This window comes from Actinia tenebrosa, unplaced genomic scaffold (assembly GCF_029948245.1).
Source record: "Actinia tenebrosa isolate PJP-AT-01 unplaced genomic scaffold, QUT_ActTen_1.0 PGA_scaffold0__85_contigs__length_37466705, whole genome shotgun sequence".
NCBI classification, from domain to species: Eukaryota; Metazoa; Cnidaria; class Anthozoa; order Actiniaria; family Actiniidae; genus Actinia; species Actinia tenebrosa.
In genome coordinates this window covers 27218427-27227062 of record NW_028292569.1, presented here as the reverse complement: position 1 = coordinate 27227062, position 8636 = coordinate 27218427, and the positions used below count along the sequence as shown (strand labels likewise).

The 8636-nt window shown below is 40.5% G+C and overlaps 1 long non-coding RNA gene across 1 annotated transcript; it reads left to right on the top strand.

Annotated features, from left to right (window-relative positions):
- The first annotated feature begins 2377 nt into the window (after nucleotides 1-2377).
- LOC148913996 (uncharacterized) lies at nucleotides 2378-5227 on the top strand. Its single transcript, XR_016121388.1, has 2 exons — nucleotides 2378-2435; nucleotides 3441-5227. It is a non-coding gene; the product is annotated as an uncharacterized LOC148913996 (long non-coding RNA).
- Nucleotides 5228-8636: the final 3409 nt, after the last annotated feature.

Genomic DNA, 8636 nt, shown 5'->3' with positions numbered 1-8636 from the left:
TTTTTTTTTTCAGAAACTAACACACACCTCGAATTATTTTACACTACGGTGGCTATCTAAAAATACAAAATATGAGCAAAAAAAAAACAAAAACGAAATCGAGTATTTTTTTGAACTGTGCCGATGTTTGGTCGAGCTCTTACAGAAGTCGCTCTTAAATAGTAATGAGATGAATTAAGAGAAACTAAAGTTCTGTTTGATAGGTAAAAATCGTAGTCGCAAAGAATATACTTTTCAATTTTGGATTTAACTCATTAACATCGATTCCGTAAGTATAGCTTTAGATATTCGGAGAGTTTAGGATTGACTTTTTTCTCCGCAATGGCAAACGTGACCACGTTTCATGTTTTCCTTGATTTTACTTGACTTTTTACACACCTTCTCACCAAGAGCAAAATACTCTGTTTGTTTTAACTTTAACTACTTTGGACTTTTTTGCGATCTTTTTCAGTAATTTAAAAGACATTTTTTTTCACTGGTCAACTGACGTTTCACGTTGCCGTGAAGCAAATCTAAAACAATCTCTATTTGGGAGTACAGTTTTTCTCTCATTGATTTTACATGGTAGAGACCAGGGGAATTATGTAGGAAATAAGCCAATCAAAACTTAGTCTACTTTGACGGATTAAGGCATTTACACCATTTAAAATCACGGCCTCTTATGTTATAACAGTCTTGTTCTCCACCCACTTTTGATTATTGCCGGCTTCTTGTTTGTTGGGTCAAACCTTAGATGTGATTTGGAACATATAGCAATGTGTGCTCGGCAATTTGACGAAAAATGTGAGCGTGAAGGGTTGCACAATAATGTTGGTGTCGATAAAAACAGGGAGTAATAGATCAAACAAGAAACACGAGTTTCCAACATGAACTTCTCAAACTCATGTATTTAATTCATTATATATATAGTTCTGAGATTCGTGAGACCAAAAAATTCCTGTTAGCAAAACATTCCTTTATTTAGTCAGTATTTGATCAGTGTGTTGACCCGTTTGATCAATATTAGAAGTCTCAAGGGGATGCATGCACAAAGAGTGGGCGCACTTTCGCATTGTAGCAATCTATGACCTCATGAATTCTTAATGATTTAGAAGGGTAAATAACGTATATATTTTTTGCAAATTTTGATCCTTGATGTGTAACCAGACAGTCTGATACACCCATCAATGATGTACTAGGTCCTTGGGCCTGCGATGTCTCTCCATTCATACGCCGACATCTCGTGCCTTGATTGTCTTCAACGTAACACGCAAAAAGAAATTCATTACTCAAGCACCATGCTCTGTCGTCAACAACGTGAAAGAAACTACCAAGAATTATACGATAATGTGCATTCTCACCACGGATTGCCATAGACTGAATTTCTATGACAGGAGCCAAAGGGCGAGTTGAACAAAGGGCAGTCACTTGTCCAATCCTGTTGACTTGGTTACGACGAAGAAGGCATTATTAGGTTCAGAGGAGTCGGTTCAGTGGAGGGGGGAGACGTGCAGTGACCCAAATGATGTGTAGTACTGATACCCATTTGATGTGATGAAAAATAACACCTGGCGAATGCAAAAGGTGAGTGAATCGACCCTCACAAAGGGTACTCCACAGGTACAATTCTATCACATTCGATCATTAGAACAAAAAAAAATCAGTCGCCTTTGCATGCTATAATTAAAGAGAAAAGAATTATTATATCATTTAAGAACAAACTAATTTTATTAATTTTTGCACGTTGATTCAAGAGCCATAAAGTAAGTGCTTTAAATGTGAGTAGAAGTACGTTGTAGGGTAATTCGCTGTTTTACTCATAATGTTATTTACTAGCTATAGAACATACAGATCTATACAATTCTATCAACCATAAAATATATAATTTATCGTACAAGGTCAGCCTTTGCTATAATTCTGCCTTTGTCGTTGTTTGTGTGTGTATTTTGTGTGAGTATATTTTAGACTTGTCTGTTGAGTAGTGTTTTTAATTTTATTTTTCAAATTATTTTGAAAGTGTCCTGCATATGCGCTAATATTTGCCCAACAGCTTCGTGTTATTATGTTTTCACCCCAAAAATTCTAACATAGGGGTGTGCGGTTGGCGTTTGGAATGGAGAAAGGGGAAGGGAGGGAGTGATTCGCGGAAAATCAGGAGAGTGGCCAAACTCAGCGGGATACCTGCGTCTTTCAACGTGGGGTTCCTCAGAATCACGAGGCTTGGAGAGGGACGAGCTAATAACTACCCCACATCTGGTGATGCTGGATGTTGGGCAGCAGCGTCTTCTACCGTAGGAGAGTACTTACAGGTTGACTTGGGTCACGTGGTATACGTTACCATGGTAGCAACACAAGGGAGGCCAACCGCTGTCGTGCAGTACGTTAAAAAATACAGCCTGGCTTATAAAAATAGCGACAATTTGTTTGTGGATTACAAAATAGCAAACACTGTAAAGGTTGAGTTGAAATATATGTCTTCACACTCACTGGTCAGTGAGTAACCTCAGTATGGACCAACCAACACCAATTAATACCTGTCTGTCTGTCTGTGAATCAGCGCTCAATAAGCCAATGTAGTCCTCGAACCATAGACAACCACTAAACCAACAAACCTATCCACCTCTCGATTTAAAACGTAATAAGGCGAGAGAAAGAATATATAAACCTGTATTTTCAAGTTTATCGCTATCGAACCCTATAACAACCTCCGGGTTGATCTAAATCAGCGCACGGCTAACTCAGAGATCTAACCCTGAAACAACCGTACCTCTAGGCTATCTAAGTCAGGGCACGGCTAACTCACAGATGAAGCCCTGGAACAACCTGGGCTGCTCCCCGGGGCTAATCTAAGTCAGATCACGGATAGCTCAAAGCCTATTGAACCTTGAAACAACCTCTGGGCTGATCAAAGTCAGGGCACGGCTAACTCACAGATCAAACCCTGAAACAACCATCTGGGCTAAGTCAGATCATAGTTACCAAAATCAAGGGAGAGACCTAACAAATTCAACACACTCCGGGATACCAAGTACAGGAATTCAAGCCAGAGACACCAGAGGAGAGTGTCGAGTTACCCTACGAGCAAAGGATTCTCTCCTCTGACCTAAAGTCAGAACAGGGGACAGAAAACGACCTCTACAAGCAGGGTAGAGTACTTGCAAGTGTACTACACCGCTACCCCGCTAACTCACAGATCGAATCCTGAATCAACCCGTTTCATTGTTATTTAAACTACGACAAACTGAAACAATCTATGGCAAGCTCTCGGCTGATATAAGTAGGGGCAATTCTATTTCACGGATCAAAGTATGCTTTTTTTCAATTAGTGGGATCTTTAAAATGTATTAGGTTTTGCGGATGGAGTAAGACCGGAGAGCCGGGATAAAAGCCCTCGAAAGACTAAGAGAAGACACAGTGAGCTTCTGCTGTAATTTGCTAATAACCAAATTGCTTTTGATTAGATCTTTCAGGCGAACACTGACGCGACAACGATCGTAACCCACAGGCTTCCCGAAAAGATAAAATCCCAGTACATCAGATTTGTTGTCCGAGAATGGTATTCCAGTGTTGCAATGAGAGCCGAAGTCTATGGATGCCAAATTCCTATCTAAATGGAACCCCAGTGGATGCAGTGAGCAGTAGTTTCTTGGTGAATGAGTGGTGAATTTTATGCACTAGTCTTTACAACAGTAAAACGTTTACAATCGCTCCCTTTTGTTTTTCAAGGCTTTGTAAGGTTTAGTTTCGTATATGAGTCTTCCTTATTCTTCGTTTGCACGTTACGGCATCGCGGCCATGTTGGTACCATTTAACAAAAAATTTCTCATTAACATCCATTGTTAACGGTACCACAATGGCCGCCATGTTTTTGTTTTTTAATCCTCTTGGGAATGCTTGCAACCCATCAATAGTTATGAAAGTCGGTTTTTTTGTGATCTCACTTCAATAAACTGTTTGACGCCATTCACCATTTTCCATACATCGGTTCACTGGTCAAACACAAAGCATTCAGTCGAGGTTGCAAGGATCAAATTTGAATAATCCTTTGAAAGTACCTTGGCGCCTCGCTTGAGCGCTTTGTGTTTGACCAGTATGGAAAATGGTGAATCATACTGTCTTCTTGAAACAAGACCACTATGCATCATGGGGCAAGTGCCTGAAACAACGGTACAGGAAACTCAATATCACAATACCATTCACGTTAAAGTCAAACCACCAAGCGTGAACACGTAGAGGTCACTAATGACTTTATTTTTGGATTCCGGATTTCATTATTCGATTCGAACATTCATTATTGAAAACGAAGTCTTCAATTTATCATTTTCCAGACGTTGGCTCACTGGTCAAAGTGCTCACACGAGGCGCCAAGGTACTTTTAAAGGATTATTTAAATTTCAGCCTTGCAACCTCGACTGAATGTTTTGTGTTTGACCAGTGAACCGGTGTATAGAAAATGGAAGGAGTATTTAAAGGAAGAATAGCTGTGAGCTGCAGCTAGTTAAAATATGAAAGGTACCTTCTGCTTACTAGTTGGACTAGAGTGCTCGCACTTAATCTGTAAAACAGCTAGTACCCAGCTGATCTGAGAAAAATATTTTAGCCAATCAGAACCACGAAAATTTGCCAAACTGGTGCAAGAATCACTTTTCCTCATAAAATTATGGATTTCCAGGTCATCAAATAAAAAATAAAACGTTGCTAATACACTTTTGACAACAGTGACGCAATAATTAATGAGTTTGTATTCTTTATCGATGTCGGGCACGTTTTTAAATTTTCGCTGGTCAATAGGCCAATAGACCTCACATTTCCCAGAGAGTTGCTCTTTTATAACGAAATGTTAAAATATTTACAAGAATCAACTCCCAAGAGTGAAATCACGTGGTCTGAAATGTGCACAACAAACAAAGAAGTTAAAGAGGTATATTTTCAGAAGCTTCATGACACGATCAAATTTGCAGTAAAGTCAGTTCTACGTCATTTTTTCAGATCAGCTGGATTGAATTTAGATTAGCTCGTCAGGCTAGGGATGGTTTTGGAGAATCAAAACATTAGCTTGCTCCATGAAGCGTATTTTACATCTTTAATAATTTGCCCTGACCAAGCACAAAAAAAGCTAGTGATAAATCATTTATTTTGCACCACAGGCAGCCCAAACGATCGAGGTTCCTGTGTTCTGTGTATGGTTTATAAAAGAATGTATGGGAGTTATGATGAAGATATAACAATAAAATGTTTCACTCAGCAATTTGCTTGTAGACTACAGTCGTTGCTTGAACCTTGTTTAGTCTTCTGGTGAAGTTTCAGCACGGTTTGGGGGCGTTTGGTGTTAATTTCAGACATTTTCCCGATATGTTTTTGTTGTTTTTGGTGGTGGTGCTGGCAATGGCGTCGGCTATGGTAGTGGTGATATTCAAGTCTAAAATTACACTAAAACAATTATTTACTTTAGGCACAGTGATTATTCTAAATATGTACAGATTATCACTTTGCACTTCGGCGAATAATTGTTACATCGCCAACTATTCCGGACATCCGCCGCTCGCCAAGTCAGCGGATATCATGTATAAAATAAAAACCACAGGAAGCCCAAGCTCTCTCAGGCCCAGACTTAGAAAAACAAAACCTTTTGCTACAGTATTCCTGTGCTTTAATAGGTATCCTATTCTCACTGAATAAATTATCACCAAGGAGTATAAATTAAGTCAACACACATGACTCATTGCATAACGTCGTTTGGACCTTCGAAGTACGAATTTTTCTCGCTGTCCCCACCACCGCCACCAGCCATCAGCCAACATTCTAGTGCTCTATGCATGCTGATGAAACACAGACGGGACTTGATGCGCTTATGCTGACGGCAGGTATTGTGGGACAAAGTTTAGGTTTATTGTATTCTATTTGTTTCGTTTTGCCGGTGAATAGAAAATTTCAAAGATATCATTTGTACTGAGAGTTCACGTGGCGCAAGGAGCGGCATTAGGAGATGGGGTTCAAAACCCTGAACAGCAAGCGCCGGGAGCAGTAGTTCCACCGGCTGGCGAGCAGCAGGTAATTTTGTTGCAGTTCTTTTATCTGGGAGAGTTTTTTGCCTGCCAGTTTATTTGGACCTCGTGGTTTTGTTAATGCACGCTACTACTATTTTATACGTTATTATTATATGGTATTTTTGGGCGCAGTTAGGATTTTACTCGAGTAGTTTCCCTTCAGATTTGCATCCAAGGCATGCTACTACTATCTTATGCGTTATTACATGGTACTTTTGGAGGCAGTTATAGTTTTACTCAAGTAGAATCCTTCAGATTTGCATTTATTTCTACCCTCGTCACACTTGGTTGGTTTGGTTCTTTGTTCACGGCTTGTTCTTTAGCGCCCTTGGTTTCATCGGTTTTAGCCTTTTATGTAGGTTACACTTTTTGCCCTGGGGAGTCTTTTGGTGTACGCATCTGCTTCAGCGTTTTTATTTCACGCGGTCCTAGTGCTTTTGTGTGATATTTATCTTCGTAGTTTGTGCAGTTTCTTGGGGCTATTATTCCGGTTACTTATTTCTTAAAGTAAGTTTTATATCGGCCTAAAGAACCGCAAATATGCCGCGTGATTAATTTGAGTTAGTTCGGCCTGGAGAGCCACGAGTTTGTCGCGTAATAATTTGAGTTATCTAGATAGGCCTGGAGAGCCAATGTGAGTGGAGCTAACGGCCTGGAGAGCCGTGAGTATGTCGTGTAATATTTTGAGTTAGATTGGCCTGGAGAACCAATGCTGCCTTGAGAGCCGCGAGCAGGGTGCTTTGTATCCAATACTTGTGTTGTACTGTAGTACGTTAAAGGGCTCGGAGAGCCACGGGAGCGTAACCCCCTTTTCGGCACGCGTGGTTGGGCAGCCATGGTTGTACACTGTGTTTTTTAGAACTAGGCCGGAAGTTGGTCTCGTAGTTTAAGAGCTAGTACTGACTTAATCCATCTCTGCGTATTATTACAGCCTGCAGATCGCTTAGAGTTGTTAGAACAGAAGGTTAAGACTCTGGAAAGAGAAAACGTCGTCGAGTCCTGCGAGAACGCCTTGGTCGCACTAAGGAACACCTTAATAGGCCGGCGTCGCTGTTTGACCGTTACGAAGCTGTTGAACTGTTGGAAACCCTGGTTTCCTGGTTCCCTAAAACCCTGTCATTTATGGGAAAAATTTCTTTCTCCCCTTTCTCGCTGTTCATCATCTGGGATTATCTTGTCGCGTCCTCCGTTGGCCCTGCGGGGCTCTTCTCAGTGCTCTAATTCCGGACCTAGTTCAGAGCCTGGGGCCAACAGAGGGTCGGGTTTCCGGGGTTACCTAGTCGCGCTCAACCTTGTTTGGTTTTGGTTGCGTTCTAGGTAAATGGTTCCCCATTTGCTTCGAGACTTCACGTTGCTGAAAGGCTAATCCCCGAAGGGACGATCCCCTTGAGGTGTATTACCGAGGAAACCCCACCCTTTGTTGGTCCAGGGCGGAGGCATTGGCTGACGTCCCGGTCTCTCACCCTGATAATTTACTGAGTGCTGTATAAACTTGTTTTTTGGTATTTTGTTCTGTTTCGGTCCTGCTTTTTACTGCTTTGGACTCGTTGGGCTTTGTTCCTTTGGTCACACGTCCCAGCGCCGATTTCACACCGATTATACAGGATTGGATGTGGGTTTTTGAGTATTGGGTATATGGGGTTGAACATAGTAAGAATAAAGGTTGGCATATTACTACTGGATTAGTTATTATGCACTATTACGACTGGAGTTTGGCTATATAGCATCTCGTTGTATTGTCGGGGACAAGGAGCGGATCTCGCCGCCATAACTTAATCATACTGCGACGTGATAATGGCTTCAGTGAGGATATATTACTATTACAAACGATGAAAAACGAGAGCTGAGGATTCAAGCTTTATTTTGCTACCAAACATGCCGTATTTTGCGAATAATTTTCAAGGTTTTTGCTTCACAAAGTGCCTATTCTTGCAGAATGATCTCACAAATATTCGTCTCAAATCGGAGCTTTTTGAAAGTAAAAAACGAAAAGTATAAATTCGTTCAATCGACCACAGATTCGACATCAGTAATTTAGAAAGTGTGTATTTTAAGGATCGACCCCGGCAAATGAGGTAACTAGTTCTGATTTTGAGAAATCCTGTTTATAACATTTCACCTTTTGTGTTTTCCTTGCAATTTAACAAAGCACTTATGGCAAGAAGGCTGTTAAAATCTAACTATCGAGACGAAAAGGTTTTTCCAAACAAATTAAAGTATGCTTGGTAAAAATTAAATGCTTTAATGTTATATATTGTTCTTCTACCCCGGCAAGTGGAAAACTGTTTACACAGAAATTTATAAATCGAGAACTATCTTGACTCTCTATACATTTCTTTGTAAAATCTGACTTAACTCGCTTAACACTTTCAAGCGACACCGCTGCATTTGTACGCGGGCGCATGACCGGCGATGTTTATAATCAAGCATGGCGGACAGTTTATTCCAGCATTAACGTTTACCAACTTGGAGATTTCAAGGTCTTTTTGCATTAATAAGTGACATAATTGTATAATTTTAATTGAAGATATTTGTTTTCAGAGCAGGTTCTGATGATTTTGATGGTAATTAAGTTACGTATCGCAGAAGGTGAGAACTATCTTCTCTCAA